This window comes from Eutrigla gurnardus, assembly GCF_963514095.1.
Source record: "Eutrigla gurnardus genome assembly, chromosome: 7".
Classification (NCBI taxonomy): Eukaryota; Metazoa; Chordata; class Actinopteri; order Perciformes; family Triglidae; genus Eutrigla; species Eutrigla gurnardus.
Genome location: NC_139921.1, coordinates 19414931 through 19432749, shown reverse-complemented (window position 1 = coordinate 19432749; position 17819 = coordinate 19414931). Strand labels below are relative to the sequence as shown.

The following is a 17819-nucleotide window of genomic DNA, read 5'->3' as shown; positions in this document are numbered from 1 at the left end:
CTCCTCCTGCTCCCCATCAGCATCCTCTCCTCTGCTGCTCTGCACATACAAACCAACCACCAAACTCTTGACCTTTTAGCCTGTATACTATAACATCAATGCAGGAGAATATGGAAAAGAGCATGACAGTCAGAATTCATTATATAGGAGTCGAAGGATATAGTCTAGTCCGGTGGTTCTTAACTTTTTTGTTTTTGTGGTCCCTTCGTATGAAGCAAATATCTATTTGTCTCTGACTTTAGACGCTCAATAATGAGACTTTTTCCTTATTAGACTGGATTTTGTACATTTTATGATAAAATATTTGACATATTTCTCAAGAAAATAGCAAAAACAAAAGAAAAGTGTGGAAAAATAACAACATTGTGATGCAGAATTTTAAAATGTTTTATTTCCTTCCCCATGTAATCATCTGACAAACCCTCAGATGCAGCTAGTGAGGCGGCTCAACCCCTTAGTTGGAATCCGTCTCGTCCAAAATATCAGTGACAGCTGATAGAAACAGGAACATCGTACCTCCTGGAAGCCATCTTTTAATGAGTTAAATATGTTGTTGTTGAATTCTTCATAAGTGTTGATTGATGACTCTGTGTGAGTGTAAATTACTACTAATGTCAGAAGAATAAATTCACTTGAAAAAGTAAGTATCTGAAAGTTATGGGTGATATTTTCCTGTGCTAATTTGCCTCAATATCTGCAACATGTGATCTGATAATTTTACCAATAATCTTACTTAACATAGCATGTAATTAGTCACCTCAATGATTGTTCCATGACTATAATTCACTAGTGATTGACATCTTAGTACCCACAGGAATTGTGAAAGTATATTATCAGGCACACTATAGTATAGCAGAAGGCCATTACCTCGTTGTGTTGTGAGTAATGTCATGATTTACATTGTGTTGATGGTAAATCTGCTTGCCAGAAGAGGGAACTAGAGAGCTGTAAAAACAGCACAGCCTGTTTGTCAATAACGATACACACACTGATTTTGATGCATCAAAGTATTAAAAGATGAAATGTTCTTACTGTCGCTAAATGTCAAACATAGGGACTCGTTTTGTACAGTTCGGCACTCTTCCTTGTTCGCCCATGTGTCACTGAGGGCAGTGCAGTATAAGCAATATACTGTCTTCTGTTCACTGATGTCCCTTCGAAAGGGTCCTTTCTCGGTCCTGACATGTCACGCTGACAGGTGGCGTTTATCCCTGCAGAGGAAAGAGTCAAGTAAACACATGTTGACATTCAAATCTAAACGCTCCATGAAAGCTCTCGATGGGGGGGGGTAAGGGTAAATAATAGGCATGTGCATTTGCTCATATTTGCACACACAGAGCACACAGGACACTAATTGTGACCAGGGGGGCATTGTACAACAGCCAGTGACTGACATAAGACGACAGGGTCCCTCCTCTGATCTATTTTATCCCAGCATGCAGTTGTACTGCTCATTGCCCCTTACGCCTACGGACACCGAGCCCTCATTAGCTCCCTGTGGTTCAACAAGACAAGGCTCTGGCCTGTCAAATCAGCAACAAAGGATGTACAGTATGTGCTGATGTTCTAACAATCAATTGCTCGGACTATGACTTGGAATGGTGTATTTCCAGCAAATCGACAACGGAATATCAATGGAATTTAACAAAACCCGGGAGCAAGATTTAAAAGGAAAAGATCCATATTTGGAAAACAAATTTAAAAAAAAGTACTTTCTCACTCAGTTAGACAAGAAGATCAATATCACGCTTGAAAGTGCAATTTAATAAGAGGCTACAGGCAGGTGATGGTTAGCTTCATTTAGCACAAACTGGCATCAGAAGGAAACAGCTAGCCTGCCTCAGTCCAAAAGTACAACTAAAAATTCCAAGAAGTCAGTGCTCCTGGCCAAGAAATCTTAGGCATATACCATTTTGGGAAATAACCTCACATGGTCACCTTTAGAGCTTCTGGGATAAAACGATAACAAACCTGTTGTAACTGCTTGATTGATTAAATATTAATAGTATTAAATATATTGCTGTGCAACTTATTTTATGGGGGCGGAGCTTGCAACATTGTGACAGCTGGGCTGTTTTATCTCTTGGAACCTTTATGAAGCCAAACTAGCCATTTCCTCCAGTGTTTTTGAGATGCTAAACTAAGCTGCTGGCTGTTGCTTCATAGCAAATGGACGAATATGAAATGAGCATTGATCTTCTCATCTAACTCGGCAAGAAGGCAGAAAAGCATATTTCCCAAAGTGTCAAACTATTCCTTAAACTGGCTTTTACCATAAGCACTGTGTGATGTGTTGGAGGCCTAATCCAGTATGTCAGAATCCATGTCAGAATGCCACATTCTACACCTTAAGAAAACTTGTCTACTTCATCCAACTTCCCGCTCTACAACCCCGTGTTTGCTTTCCTGCTCCACTCTGCTTCCTGTCTCATTCCCCACTCTCCCCTCCCTTCTCCTGATTTTATCTGGGAGAAGTTTGCCTGGGGTCATTCACCTGAGCCTCCTCACCTGGCCTCTGACAGGCCTGTTGGGACGGCGGGCCTGCCTGTTGAGGATAACGGTTGTCGAGAGCCGTGGGGTAAAGTAACAACAAAAAAAACTCTGTTTTCTGTCACGATGACATACCTGAGAACAGAGAAGACTTTAGGGATTTGATTTGCAATGAGCGCATAGTCAAAACAAACAGGCTTGAGTTGATTACAATATTGCCAGGTGGAGAGAGAACTGTAGGGAAATCACTCAAAAAATGTTTTCAAATTCTATTTGTATTTGGTTTTGCAAGAAACTTTTGCTTTTCATGCAGCTAACTAATTGTTTGTTTTGTTTTTTAAATACCTGAGGCTACAGTTGAAAAGAATACGTATTGTTGTCTGTGGATTTAACATGGAGTTTGGGAAATGGAGCTGGAACATTCTCCAGCCTAATGCTCTTAATGCAATGTCAGTCATGTGTCTTTTAGTCACCGGCAGTTGATGTGTGTTTGATTAGTGGGACTGGAACCGTCAGCTATCAGAGATGACGTACTGTACTGAGCCCCTACTGCTCCTTCCTACACCGCCACCACAGCTTCCAGCCATGCACCTGTTCCCTCAGCCTGCTGTATCACACACACACACACACACACACACACACACACACACACACACAAAAAACACACACACGCTTGCGCCTGTGGTTTCAACTTGCCTTTTTCTCATTAAAGACTCAGTGAAATTTGACAGGTTTTGACAGCGAAGGTTTCCACATAGATTCTGCCATAGTGACAGATATCCGACAGCTTGATGATAACTGCTGCCTTATGGCAGAAACACAGGTGTCCCTCATGGCTGACGACAATAGGCAGCTCTGAGTGATGGACAGGTTTGATGAAAAGTTACAGAGCTGGAACAAGTGGAAAGTGTTCACGCTGGGAGAAAAACAAGATAGGGATTGTGAACCTGTGTGAGGTCACTGTGAAACTGACTCGGTGCCAAGAATACTCGCTTCATTCTGGTTTAAATGTCCACTAGTTGGATCCAACCTTCACCAAATTTTGCATCTACTCCTTACCCCCTGCCCCTCTCCCTCTATTCTCCTCCTTTACCTCCTCCTCCTCCTCCTGCTTGTAAATCTGCTCCTTAGCGCCGCTTTTAATGTTGCTTGAGTGTGCAGTCTTTTTAACGCGCTCTGGCGTTCACTCCTCTCGCGTGCCCTCTGTCAACAGTAAACTTTCTGAAAAGCGAGCTTAACAGGCCGTGAAAGGGCGGCACAGATGGCTACATCCTAGGTGGTAATTATCAACCACTACCTCCCAACACACACACAAAAAAAAAAGAAAAAAGAAACAAGCCAAGGTGTTGCCGTCAGGTCAACTGATGCCGCTGACACGTCGGTAAGCTCTCTGGCAGTGAGCTTGGACCGACGCACAGGAAAAAGGGCCTTCTGGAGCCCAGACAGCACGTTGACAGTGTCACAGGTCAAGCCACAGCCATAAGAGGATGATTTTTGGCTTCAGTGCACATCAGTCAGATGGAGATCTATATTAAAAACACGATTGTAGTTGGCAAGAAAATAACCGTTTTTTTCCCCCCCAGTAACGGAGGTGTTAGTTTAGCTTGATGTCACATCTTGTTTAACTGAAGTTCTTGAGACGTAGTTTAATTCCATTCTAATGGGTTGAGTTCTGATGTTGTGTAATGTACAGTAGACAGGCAATAAAAGCCAATTAGTCTGAAAGTGTTTCATTCAGCACAAGGTGTCGGTAATGGCTGAGTTTACTCTCAACAAGCAAGAAGCTGCTTTATTTTCTTTCTTTTTTTTTGAAGAGCGTAACCATTTATTTCACTGTAGATCTATTAAAATTGAAGGTGACAGCTAATTTGAATCCTTTTTCATTTTGGGGAAATTGAATACACTACAAGGTGATAGGCGAGGCTCCCCCTACCTCCGTACAAGCCGCCCGCCGCATGCAAAAATATGTAAATGCTGCTCGTATTAGAATCTTTGTCTGGTTGTCATTCTCACATGGGGCACATCAAAGCCATATGACCTGATTTTGCACCTGCTGTTTAATTAAATTTACAAGACAGACACAGTCTCCACTCCCGGTGATATACAAATCTGGCTTTATTACCCCGGCACTGTAATTTACAAGGCAATTTACTGCTGGGCGGTAATGGTGCCTGCCAAAGTGCTCCCTCTGAAAAGATACACAAACATGCACAACAACAAGTTATCCCATTTTCGCTTCCTGAAGATGGGATCAAGAATGCCAAGACCACTCTATAAAATCTGACTGCGGGACTAGTTAATGTGTTGGTGAGGCCCACAAGGCATCGACTGTGTGTGCGAGATACTTGCCTCGCTCTTCTACTTACTGGAAAAGTCCAACTTTTTAGTTTTAAACACGCATTTTTTAAATTTGTATAGAAATACCAGTGTGACCAAAGGGTGAGTGCATCACAAACATGTGCAGATGTGCTGCATTGAATTTGTTCTAAAGCAAAAAGTGACAATTTCTTACAGAGAAGACCGTCAAGGTGAACATAATTCATATTTGGCCTCGTCAGTCCCCACAATCATACAAGAAACTAAGGGTTTTGGGTGCGACAAACTCCTCCACGATGACAACTGAGCTTCAAGGCTGCTTATTTCTACCCATTAAATTATGGGACCAACTGCACACATTTTCAGACAGTCTCTCCTGGAAGGCATTCACAGTGTCGCCCTTGTTATAAGGACAAACACTGACATGCATAGTTGTGTAATGGATGAAGCAGGATAGCTTGAGAGAAAAGTTCAACCCCTGCTTACTTTCTCATCTCCACACACCGGGCCAATCACTGCAGGAGGTGGGTATGAGTGGCAGATTGTTAATTGCTGAAGGTTAGCGCAATCGTTGGATGCAGCGCCCCCATTCCGACTTTGGAAAAGTGACCATCCGACAACACGCGTTCAGATCCTACAGGCAGATTCTGGGACGGGCGTGGCCCGTGAAATGCTATAATTCGCTCAGCACAAATCCAACCAGAGCAGCCACTGCAAGAGCAAGCATTTGCAGTATACAGCATATAGCGCATAGACATCTTAAATATCATGAAGGGTGCACAGCAGAATATACACAATGTCTACATTCGGTGTTAAGGTCTGTGCATACATAGAATCTACTATATCCATTGTTCTGCACATCCGCCCATCCATTGACATGGATACAAGTAATTATATTATATTAATATAATATATTCAGCAGAAGACTAAGACACATCAGTTCTATAGTCGAGAATTGCAAACCTATGTATATTAAAAACTGCAGAACAGAAAATCCATAGATTTATGTCAGCAAGTATAATACCTGTGTAAAAATACAGTTACCTGTAATAGTCTTGCATTTAAAATCTAATATAATTCTTATCGCTCTTAGCACCATGAGCTTCTAGTCATCGCCAAATTATATGGTCTGAATTTGGAATGTAGCACCTTTAATAATCGGAATCTGAAATTTAGCCAACGAGCAACATTCATACGAATGACTGGGACCCACTTCCAATTCTCTTTACACATCTATGGGGTAAACTAGTGCCGTTTCCTCCAAAAGGTGGCCAGGGCCTCCAGGTAGCCCTTGTCACTCCAGGAAAAAGGGCAGTGCGGCCAGGAGAGTGTGATGGTATCCGCTGCGTCCATTTTTTGACCAGTTTGTTCTGTTACGGTCCAAGAAGATGGACCCAAATGTGGTAGGTGAAGTGATAAGGAAGGTTTATTGACTGGTTGCAGAGAATGATGATGGATGATGAGGGAGAATCCGGCTGGTTGAGGGGAGATGGTGAGACTGGGGAGACTAGGAGTATTTGGTTTACTAATAGTACAGTATTGCAACAAGTTCAGGTTTTCTGTTCTTATCAATGAATAGCCCTCGTATCCCATATTCATTTTAGGTATCTGCCTTCCCTGTAACAATAATGTGTTTTTCCCATTTATTTTGTGTGAAATGACCCTTTCAGCTGTTGCTTGTGTCTCTAGACACATGTATTCTGTGGTGCAGGTGCCTAATGCATTAACTCATTTTCACAATAAGGTCCTGAGTGTAGAATTTAGAAAGTTCTGACTTGGGCGACTCCCAGTGGTAGTGTAGAAAAAGACACTCTAAATAGCAAGGCATGCCACACATATTCAAGGTATATACATTAAATAAATTATTATCACATGATAAGGACATGCCAAATGCTTATCATGTGTTTTGCTACAAAGCAAATAGGCTTTGCTCTTTTACTCCAGTTCACCGATTATAATGAACCAGGACATCCGATAACGCATCATGCACGTGTCAATGTAACAGCAACGGAAGTTCAGTTTGGCCTTCTAGGTCTTGGTCCTTTAGGGTTTAGGCGTTTGAAATGCTGGTGTAATATATGGAAAGGTGTGCACGTGAGCATGCATGGGTGTGCATGCAGATTTGCGATTGCATGTGAATCGGAGACATGCCCCTGGTTGCTGAAGAGTGTGCATCTCAGGCAATCCATAATAGATGATGAAATTTGGCAAGCCGTCCAGCCTTATGGTCCTTTCCTCCTCCTGCAGCTGCTTGTTTTCCCAGAACTCATCTGTGCTGCTGACCAAGAGTTGTGTGCGTATGCAACAGAGAGAGAGAGAGAGAGAGAGAGAGAGAGAGTCCGTATGTCACTCTCTTTGCCCACAAGCACTCCACAAGCATCTTTCCATTCCTCAATATGTCAGACTTGAATATAAAAACCGGCCACTTTTTCATCACTCAACCACCATGTGCACATATGGCCACAACGCTGATGGTGAATGTCAAAGTTGAGTGGAAAGGCCAAGGAGCAGTGACAAAGCACCGCAGTCTATAAATCCAAGCCACTCATGTCGGGACGGACACAGATCACAGTCCAGTTTCAGAACTTAAATGTGATCAACTTTTTATTGCCGTAGTTTTGCCATCATTACTTTCAACTGACCTTACATACTTTACTGCCAAGACTCATGAAATTCATAGCACTCTGTATTGTAAAAATGAGGCGACCGCCAGCAGCCTGTTAAGCCTACGTTTAGCTAAGTTTAGCTTAGCACAAAGACTGCAAACAGCTGGCCTGGCTCGACTCGAGTCCTAAATCTGAAGCTCAGTAATTAACACGTCATAGATTCGTCACGTCGCACATTCACTTAATCTTAAACTGAACTGGTAAAACTAAAAAGAGCACGTTGTGGTTTTCGGCACAATAACTTGCTTGGTCAAAAAAACCTTTCGGCCCATAACCTCCCTGTGAAACCACAGCCCAACCAGCTGCTGCCAGTTGCTTCATATTTACCATACACACACGAGAATGCTGAGCCTATTTTACGAAACATCATGCTATTTTTTTAATTACAGAACTGCAGGAACATAGTTTTCCTATTACAGGATTAGCCTACTCATTCCCAGATCGATGCAATTACTTTGGTATATCCAATACTTTCAAAATAAGATAATAATTAAGATATTAATGATCTGATCCAGAGAGTGCTGCTCTCGAGTAGGTAACTCTGGTCAAGAGTTGTTGTGGAGTGCTGTTGTTATTTATGAACCATTATCAACTGGTACGGTGGCCTCGCTCATTCTGTACTAAATTGTTTCAAAGTCATTGACCCACAAAATGTCTCCCTTTTCTAGTGCATCCATACAAAGAGTGGTGAGTCGTGTGCCATGATTGATGCGATGGGCTGGGCTGGTAAGGTGGGATGCCTGTGCACAGGATGCACAGCAGCTGTTTTCTCCAAGCTCGAGAAGAGCAGAGACAGAGAAAGTGTGTGAAAGTTAGAGAGAGAAAGAAAGAGGAGAGGTCGAATAGAAAGCGAAGGGAGGGCAGAAGGAGAGGAAAAAAGGCAAGTGTACCTTCCTCCTGCCCTTCAGGCAGACCAGGTGTCTGCAGCTCCACACTGAGTCGTACCGCAGAACTTGGCACGGCTGCTCTCAAACAGGTCCTGCTCATCGTTCTCTCTTTCCCCAAAGGATGGCCGCAATTAACACACACACACACACACACACACACACACACACACACACAGTGTAAGCAGTGTATAGAAAACATGCCGAAAATGACAACGCCCTCAGCCACAGCACATGGAAAGGAAAGAGAGAGAAACAAAAAGAGCGAGAAGGAGCCAGAGAGGCACACCGGAGAGCTTGTTTTATAAAGGTGCAGGTGCAGAATTTGAGTGACTGCCAGGTTGCACTCTCCTTTTGGTACCATATTAACGTTGTCAGCTTTTTACCTCCCCTCTCCTCACCTGCGCTGCTCCATTCCTCACCATGTTCTGCTGTTCACTCATTTTCAAGTGCTCCCCTCTCACCCAAACTCTACAGGAAACACAGCACAAAGTTTTGGCACTAACCGTCAGCCTTGCAGCGATGCTTTTTTTTTCAATTCGAGAACTATTTTGGAAGCCCTGAATGAAAACTACCAACAAGCTACAGTGCAGCAGCACAGAGTCCAAGTACACCACTGTTGGTGAAGGTCAGGGATGCTCACACTTTGAGGCCTGATGTCGCTCGTTTCTCGTGATCCATGCAGTGTTTATCCTGATACCTTTTCCAATCCTGATAATAATATTTCATACAGCTGCTACATTAGAAAATGCTTTGCGGAATCAACAAGAAATACTTATTGTTGCCATTATAATAGATCATGCCATTATAGCAGGCAGTTAAGTGGTTATCTGTTAAATTAAGATTGCTTTTTCATTAAGTTCTGAAACTCACAAGAAAGATTTTCATTAGACCCTCAATGTCTGACAAACGGCCCTGCCACTTTATACAGTATTTGTATTTTTCAAGCCCTCGCTGATGTTCTCAGAAAAGACAAAGCTCCACCAGAGCCCCAGAAGACATCATATAATTATTTTCACAACCTTAGTAGGACTCAGGATGACTAGTAAAGGCTCATTTATGCGCTATGTTAGATACGCATATGGAAACGGACGGAGCCTTCTCCCGTACTCTGAGTACATTTCGTCCGTATTTCTGTCCGTATACTGCAAGCTTTCGGATGCGTACCGATACGGACCAAGCGTTGCATTACCAATGGAAATCGTGGGGGCAGTGTCGGGCATTGTACACAAAAAGTGCCGTGAATAGCATACACAAATTGAAAAACGTTTTGTGTTTGTGCGAGTTCCCATGCTTAATGTGAGGAGCCACCTGGCGAAGCAAGTCATCAAAAGCCTAGATGGACATCCTGAAATATTGAAAATGACGTTTATCGGTAAAACCGATGACTGGAATTCTCTGTCCACACTCGGGATGTATTCAGTCGTCTCACAGACCGCCGTCTACAACGCTGCCTGCGATTTTGCCTCCTTCTCAATAGATGCAGGATCTCCTCCATTGTCGCCATGTTTGTTGTTGTGATAAACTTTTTTTCTTCAAACTTTATTGGAGTAACTTTTTAACGTGAATGACGCCCTCTAGAGGATGTTTTGCTCAACTTCCATTCCAACGTAGAGGACGCATGAAAGCATGAGGGCAGTGACGTTTAAAATGTTGATAACGCACGTCTCTATTTACGCACGAAATGGAAGCATAAATGAGCCTTTAAGCGACCTTTATGTGTAAAATCAATGGGATGTTCCTTTAGAACTGCAATTAAAAAAAGGTTATGTCACTTGGGGAGCAGCAGAAACGAGCTGTGAGCACAACACCGACATATTAGCACCTTAAATTGGCACGTTTTTTGCTTATATGGTGAAATGTCAGCATTCATTTGGAGCTTGGAGTGAATGTAGCTCCGTTTTTGGTCTCCACCAACTCCTGAGAGAAATGTGCATTTAGCAGTTCTACAATGTTCAATCGATTCAATCGATCAATGTTTAATCGATCCAAAGGGGAAATGCAAAGTTGGGTGATACATGTATGATCACTGCTATGAGCAATCCTGCTCACATACAATTATTAGTCATGTGATCCATCATTGATATAAAAATATTGATCGTACCTGCTTTAACATCACTTCATATTCCACACTCCCTTTATAAGCTGAGATAGTCGACTGCTCCAAGTGCAAAAATGCATGCCGGTCAAAACCCCCAACTAATTATACAGCACCTGTTTGAACCCTCACATAGCTGGCAGAACAGAGACACCTAACCATGGGTCCTTTGAAAAAATCACCACACCAGCCAAATCACACTGATTAGGCTTGTGTGTGTGTGTGTGTGTGTGTGTGTCAGTATGTGTGTTATATCTCCAGTCCCCAGATTCTACAGCTCTGCACAAGCTGCTATTAGAACTTCAATACTTATCTGCGTAATTAAGCTTTCATGTCATCATTTCATCACATCATTTATTTATTCTTGTCCCTACAGATGTTTGCCTTCATACTGAGAGCTATTTTTAATCAGCGAGACAGATGTCTCTCGCGACAAAAGCAAACTTTACAAATCACTGAAAGGCGTTCACATACTGTACGTGCAAACAATTGTCAGAATTCATTTTTTTTAAATGATTTTTAGGAATGTTACTGTAAATATGGATACATCCTTATTTAGTGTACTGTTGGATTTAGGAGATAAGTGAAACGTGTGATACTGACAAAATCCATCTGTGTAGTGAGCAAGTTAATATATTTTAGAACTATGACACAGCATTATTTACAACAGTATGTTGTGTAATTATTATTTCACAATTCAGCATGTTTATTCATTTATTTTCCTTTATTCAAGCCTGATTATTTAATGGTATCACATATTGTAGCATCTGATCAGCATAGCTGTAGAGGTAGAAATAGCTTTTTTTCCCTCCTCAATGACGTACAGCTCTCTAATTTTTCATATTGATGAAAAGCATTCCAGTTTCCCATGCGCTACGAGGCCATGCTGGGCTTGGAGGGAAAAAAGTTTCACAAATGGCCAAATGTCACTAATTAGTTTGAACTCTGCATTTTTGATGAAGCCAGTTGGTGTGATGGGGCGGTGGTGTTGGCAGGGGGCAGCAGGGAAGAGGGGGAATTGATGGGCTTTGCCTCAAAATGTAAATTAAACAAAAGGCGGGAGTTCACATGACAGCTTTAGAGGGGCAGGGCTGGAGCCTTCTGATTTTCTGTGTGAGGAAGGAGAACAAGTGGAGCACAGTGCACCAAACATTGGCACATGGCAAACAGCTCGGAGGCAGCGGAAGCAAAATAACTTCTGTTCTAGGGAACAACAAAGGAGGAACAAACAGCGTGGCCCACAACTTTTTGGTCCTTATTATTCTGTGATTTCGTAATCAAGAGGATGGGATCTGATCTACAAACCATGGACAGCTGGTTCATTTCCACCGCCGGGCCTTGTGGGAGATGTAGTTTCTTCTCTCAACGACATATGCAAATCCCAACTGTCCCTCCCCTCTCTCTCCATAATTGCAGACTTTTCAGTAACAGAAGGAAGCCTATTTGTGTGTGTGTGTGTGCGAGAGAGTGTGTGTCTGTGTGTGCAGCCTATGCTCTCGTCAGGGTCCAGCCTTATTTCAAGGGATAAATAAAAGATGCAGAGTTCTTCTAAAGGAGCCCGGCAGAAGGTAGACACAGACAGGCAGGGTACGGACGTATTCTTCACAGAATCTGGGCCACGCGCGTTGTTGCATCGATTCTCCATTTGGGTTTCGCAAGGTTCAAACACACTGCATTGTGCGCCGCAGATTGTGTTCCCTGGGTGTCCCTCAAGTGACATGGAATAATCCCCCCCCCACCCCCCCATCTGCCTGACAGACTTGTGCGGGCAGCCCCTGAAAGCTTTGGCAGAGAGAGACAGGTGGGGATGGACAAACAGACAGGCTGAAGGACGAGTGCCACTCAGCACTCCTCAGCCGTCACCAGAGAGGCGCAAGTGAAGCTAACTTTACTGGTCACAAGCTGTGGCAGACAACGATCAAAAACTTAAGACAAAGTAAGCAACAATCCGAATCGGCGCACATCTCCACAGACCTGTTTATAAGCTCCTGGAAGCTCCGTGGGGCAGGGAACAGAAATGCTGATGATACACCCTGACAGCCTGCATCAGGGTAAATTATGGTAATGGCATGCAGTCATCTGCCTGGTGCCATTTGACTCGACAAAAACACTTAAACACTCCATCTAGTTCTCTAAGTGGGAAGCAGAGAGGCCATCTTGGATGGGTGGGCCTGTGGGTTTTTTGACGGGAACAGAGCAGAAGAAAGCTAGTGACGCTTCAGTGACATCCCACAGTCTGTTCCACACAGAGGAAGGCGGACATGCTTCCTCCAAACCTGCCAGCATGGATGGATCCGTTGCCATATATTTAATATGAGAGCACTGACATGAAAGGATGTTTACTTGGAGCATGACTAAAAGTGACAATGTAAGCTTTTCAAATGCAATTTGAGGCATTACTGCAGATATATTTATTCCTCTTTCAGTTGAAGCCAACATCATCATTTATAAATTTGTTTAGCATGTTCTGTAAATTTAATTTCGTCTTTGCTTGTGACTGTTAAAACTTGGGATGCAGTGATCTTGCGACGTGACTAATTCACAATCTCAGTCTAAGTGGGTACAAGTAGTCCGACAATTTAGGAAATCAATTTATTCTCTTTCTTGCCGGGACTTAAATGAGAAGGGGCATCAAGACTTTATGTGTTAAATATGGAGCAGTTAGCTTATGCTTAAAGACTGGAAGCAAGGGGAAACAGCTAAACTTGTGTCCTTCAAAAGTAAAAATAAAAAAATTATAATAATAATTATTAGCACCTTATTATATCCTGTTTGTTGACATCTGTTCACATGTAAACAAACAACAAAATGTGTTTTTTTTTATTACTTCTTAGCAAACAGGGGCTGTGCAGGGACGTCCTTAAAGCAACACTAAAGGCTGTAACCGCACTATGTAACTTTGCCTCGTCAGGTAGTGGTTTTGTAGTTCTAATGAGACTACAAATTTTACCTGCTTTACGGCAAGCGTTACAAAAGCCGATAGGTGGAGGATCTGCATGGAGATCAGTGGATGAACACCCGGCAGGTGCGTGGAAGATACCTTGCAGCTAGGTAGTTTTTAAATTGGCGTCATGGCAGAGCCTGCAAAGAAAAGGAGGAGTATAATGTCCGATGAGGTGAAGAAAAAGAAAATGGGAGCATGACAAAGAACGAGCTCGTACGAGAGTGAATATCGGACCGGCTCACACTCGTTGGCGAGAGCTGAAGGAGGCTACATAATGGTAGACAGATGGTGACTTGGCTTTGTTGCTGCTGGACTTTTAAGTAATACCGGTAATAGTTTTTTTTCCAACAGTGATAATTTTATTGGCTCATGTTAGCTGAGGCGTTAGCTATTGTGCTAATATATATGTAACTATTGCTATGGCTCAAGTTAGCTAATCTTAGCTAAGGCGTTAGCTACTCTACCTTGTCCCTGGACATTGTTCGAATCATTCATCGTTTCCAGAGCCAGTTCTGCATACATACAAATAACATGCGTGTGACGGTAGGCTAAGTTATTTACGACGGCAGTAATGGGCAATCCCTCTTCCAACCTGTAGGGGGACCGAAGAGGAAAACTTCTTAAATGTTGCTTTAAATCTCCATTGATTGCTTGCTATTAGTGAGCTTTAGCTCGTAGCTTTTTCCCCTTTCTTCCAATACTTATGCTAAGCTAAGCTAACCACCTCCTTGTTCTAATAGCAATACTAAATGCAAAGACATGATAGAGGCATCATCTAACTCTTAGAGAGAAAGGGAACAAGCTATCCTTTGGTGGATACCATTCGACATGCTTTTAGCCTGATCACATTAGGGTTGTTAAGGGCCACCATGTAATGACTGTTCAATCAAATCAATGCTCCCATTCAAACTTGGAATCAATAGCAATATGTTCTCATTATGAAATGTATCTTATTGCACTGCTGAGCAGCTGCTCTCCCTCTGGGAGCTTTCTGTTCTCTCTCTATATATATTTGTTCCTCTGTCTCCCTCTCCCAGCTGAAACTCTAGACAGGGCTATCTGAATGTCAGACAGGCAGAATCGATACAAAACATGTCAGTGGCAGGTCTCCACTCTCCGAGTGTGTTGTCAGACTCTATATAAAGAATCTGATTCCGAGAAAAGGGCGGAGTCGGTGTGCTGCATCTCGAGTCCTTGGACCCCACAAGATACACTATGTTACAATGAACCCGAATGACAATCACATTATTATATTCCAGGACATTCACCGAAGTTTGTGCCAAATGAAATAGCGATGATAACAATAACAGCAGCGAAGGACAAGTGAAATCAAAAGACACATATTTAAATGTTCTCATGTTCATTATTGGATTTCAACCACCTTTTCAGGATGTCGTGATTGATGATTCTACATTTGAAAGAAGCAATCTAATTTCTCCCGAGTGGTGTGTTGGGATGGTGGTGCTGGCAATTCCCAAAGCCCTGAGGAACCTCTGGCCATTACCCATTACTGAAAATGAGTCTCATTAACGCACAATTTTCACACCCAACGGTGATGTCATGTACCGACACACTTTGTAGTACACGTCTACACCACTGCAACAAGGTGAGAAGTTAAATAACGGTAAAAAAAAAAGATTGTTTAGTTGTTGTTTATAAAAACAACTAAAGCTTTATAATTAAGAAGGAAATAATTTAACAATTCATAATGCAGTTTGCCAGCTCGGATAATAATCTCAGATTTAGGAATGTTTTATGATGAGATTAATATGATTGATCAACTACAATATAATCACAAAGCTATCAACCTAACAGTAACTCCAAGGTGCCTATATACTTAAAGGACCCTGTAACAGAAATAGCCTGATGACAGGGGACTTTTAAGAGTGCATTACTTGGGAACTCACATTTGTATAGAAACGGAGAGGGCAAACAGCACCACCTGCCTTTCCTTTCCATGTACATGTCTATCTATGCTTTCCCCCTCTATATGCAGTGAATACTGAGAGGACAAATAGAGCCACTGGGTCTAATTAAAGACCCTATCTTTCTTGTGCAGGATGATATGTACTAACTACTTACATGCACGCACACACATGCACAACAATTAATAAAATGGAATAAAGCTTTAAAAAAAAGTCTGCGGAAGGTAGACCAAATTGGAGCGAGGGAGAGCAGGAGAGGGAGACAGAGAGAGTACACCGGGCCACGGCTGGGTCTGAGGCTCGGTGTGGAGATAAATGTCTCTTCTAACCCTCCGTTGGCCTATACGGCACAAATGGAGCGGCCGCTCTCCTCTTATCATCAGCTGCACACACATACACAGGGCTCTCTCCCTCTCGCTCTAGAACAATTAGCTTTATGGTGGCTCAGAGCCTGTGAAATGTCATTCTGCCAGGTAAACTAGCTATTATATCACAAAGGCTGCAGCTGAGTCAATTATACAGCATAGGGAAGAGGAGTAAAGAGCAGGGGAGGAAGAGGAGGGCCCGAGAGCCAGGGCAATGAATTCATGAGTTCATCAAAGGAGAGGGCAGAGAGGTCATCGGTGAGAGAGGCCGAGAGGAAGCGAGAGAAAGAGGAACTGAGATGGAGAGCTTCAGTCTTGTAGCTCGTCAATGGTATGCTAATATGACATTTACATCAAAAGGAGACCACATCATCAAATTAAATAAGACAAAAAAAATGGTTAAAAGGCTCTATATGAGTGTTTACCTCTTGATTCAGTGTCTTTCATTCTGCTGGCATTCTGTTTGGCTTAAATTTAATGTAATTTACAGGCAATAAACCTGTAAACAAACAGCAGTGGTTAAATGTTACACATTCATTTCTAATTCTCTTTTTTTAAAGTATTACTTTTGTGTTTTCGTGGGTTTTCTATTGGTTCAGATTGTAAATCCAAATAAAAGACAAATGTTTTTCATACTGCAATGGTAAAATACTCGTACATTAAAGGTAATCGTTTTATATTCACAACTCAATTAACGGGGTACAAATAAAAGTGTCAAAAGTAAAGGTCCTCATGATGTAGGCAGAATGAACACTGTGGTTGCTCGTTCTAATTTATGCAACCAGTAAGCAGTGTTTTAATATATAATGCTAGGTTTAATCTTTAACAAACAACAAAATGTCTTAATAAAACTTCATGAAATAAGTAAAGTTCATGAAAATTAAAACATATTTCCCTTTGGACTACAAGTATAAAGTAGCAAAATATGGGTCTACTCAAATAAAGTTCAAGCTCAAAATTACTATTTTTTTGCATGAGTGACAATATGAAGCAGAGGACAGAGAGAACCACAAACTATGAGGCAGCTGTTTTCTAAAAAGCAGGCTTGTCACAGACCCTGTCCTCTCTGCAGAGTGACCAGATGGAGTTTGATGCACGGAGCACACGAAGGTGGCCCCCGGGGGCCTCCCATCCTCACCCCTTCACCCCTCCTCACCCCTAATCTGGCACTCTGGATGGGCAAAGGGACCAGTTCTCTGCCTCTCGCCTGCTGTGGAGGCCACTTTCCCCCCTCCCGTCTACCCTTTCCCTCCTGCAGCGGACGGTGCCCAAATGCCAGCACGTCCCACCTGGGCCTAGCCAAGCCTGTCCCTACTGTTGGGGGGGGGGGGGGGGGGGGGCAGGCGTGACACGCAGCGCCCAGAGCACTCACCCCTGACGGGAACACAATGGCCCAAGGACTGGCTGGCTGACTGGGCTAGGTACAGATAATACTGTTAATCGTGCAGAGTGGCAAACAGCTTCCCAGAACAATGACAAACCGGCAGAGCGGTGATTGGAAAATATCTTCCGCCACTACCATACACACACCCCCACGCAGACGTACACGAACATACGCAGCCATGCACATGCACTCACACGGATGTGCACCGCGAACATGCCCACGCTCGCATGCACACACAAACACACACTTTTACATGGAAAATTTCATTTGAGCTGGTAGCTACCTCTGCGCTCCTATCAGCCCAAGGTGTTCCAGCCTGATAGAGATGAGAAGAAAAGGAGATTCCTACGTGTTATTCACACAGAGGAGTGTAAATCACCAGAAATCCTCCAGCCTTTTCTTTCTTATAATCTAAGTTGGGGAACAATGAACGCACATTGCTCTGAAATCCTGAATTTGTTTCCTCTTTTTTTTTGTTAATGCTGTCTGGCTGTTGAATGATATTATACACAAAATATGTTGTAGAAGAAGATAAACGTATTCAAACATTTCCATACCAAACATAATTAATATGCGATGGGTCCGCCACTGACGAAATGTAACATCCTGTGCTATACTTACTGTGCTAGAGCAGCAAGTACACATACAGTAGAACTGGCGAGAAACCATGTGAGTATGACATTCAAAATAAATGAAAAAGTTATTAGTATTGGTATTAGTATTAATATTTGTAGTTCTACCACTCCC

The 17819-nt window shown here is 42.7% G+C and overlaps 1 long non-coding RNA gene across 1 annotated transcript in view; it reads right to left on the bottom strand.

Annotated features, from left to right (window-relative positions):
* Nucleotides 1–403: 403 nt before the first annotated feature.
* LOC311016373 overlaps nt 404–17819 on the bottom strand; it is a 125842-nt gene continuing 108426 nt past the window's right edge. Inside the window, exon 3 of the long non-coding RNA XR_014597478.1 lies at nt 404–1211. This is a non-coding gene — a long non-coding RNA (uncharacterized lncRNA). The remainder of the gene's footprint in view (nt 1212–17819) is intronic.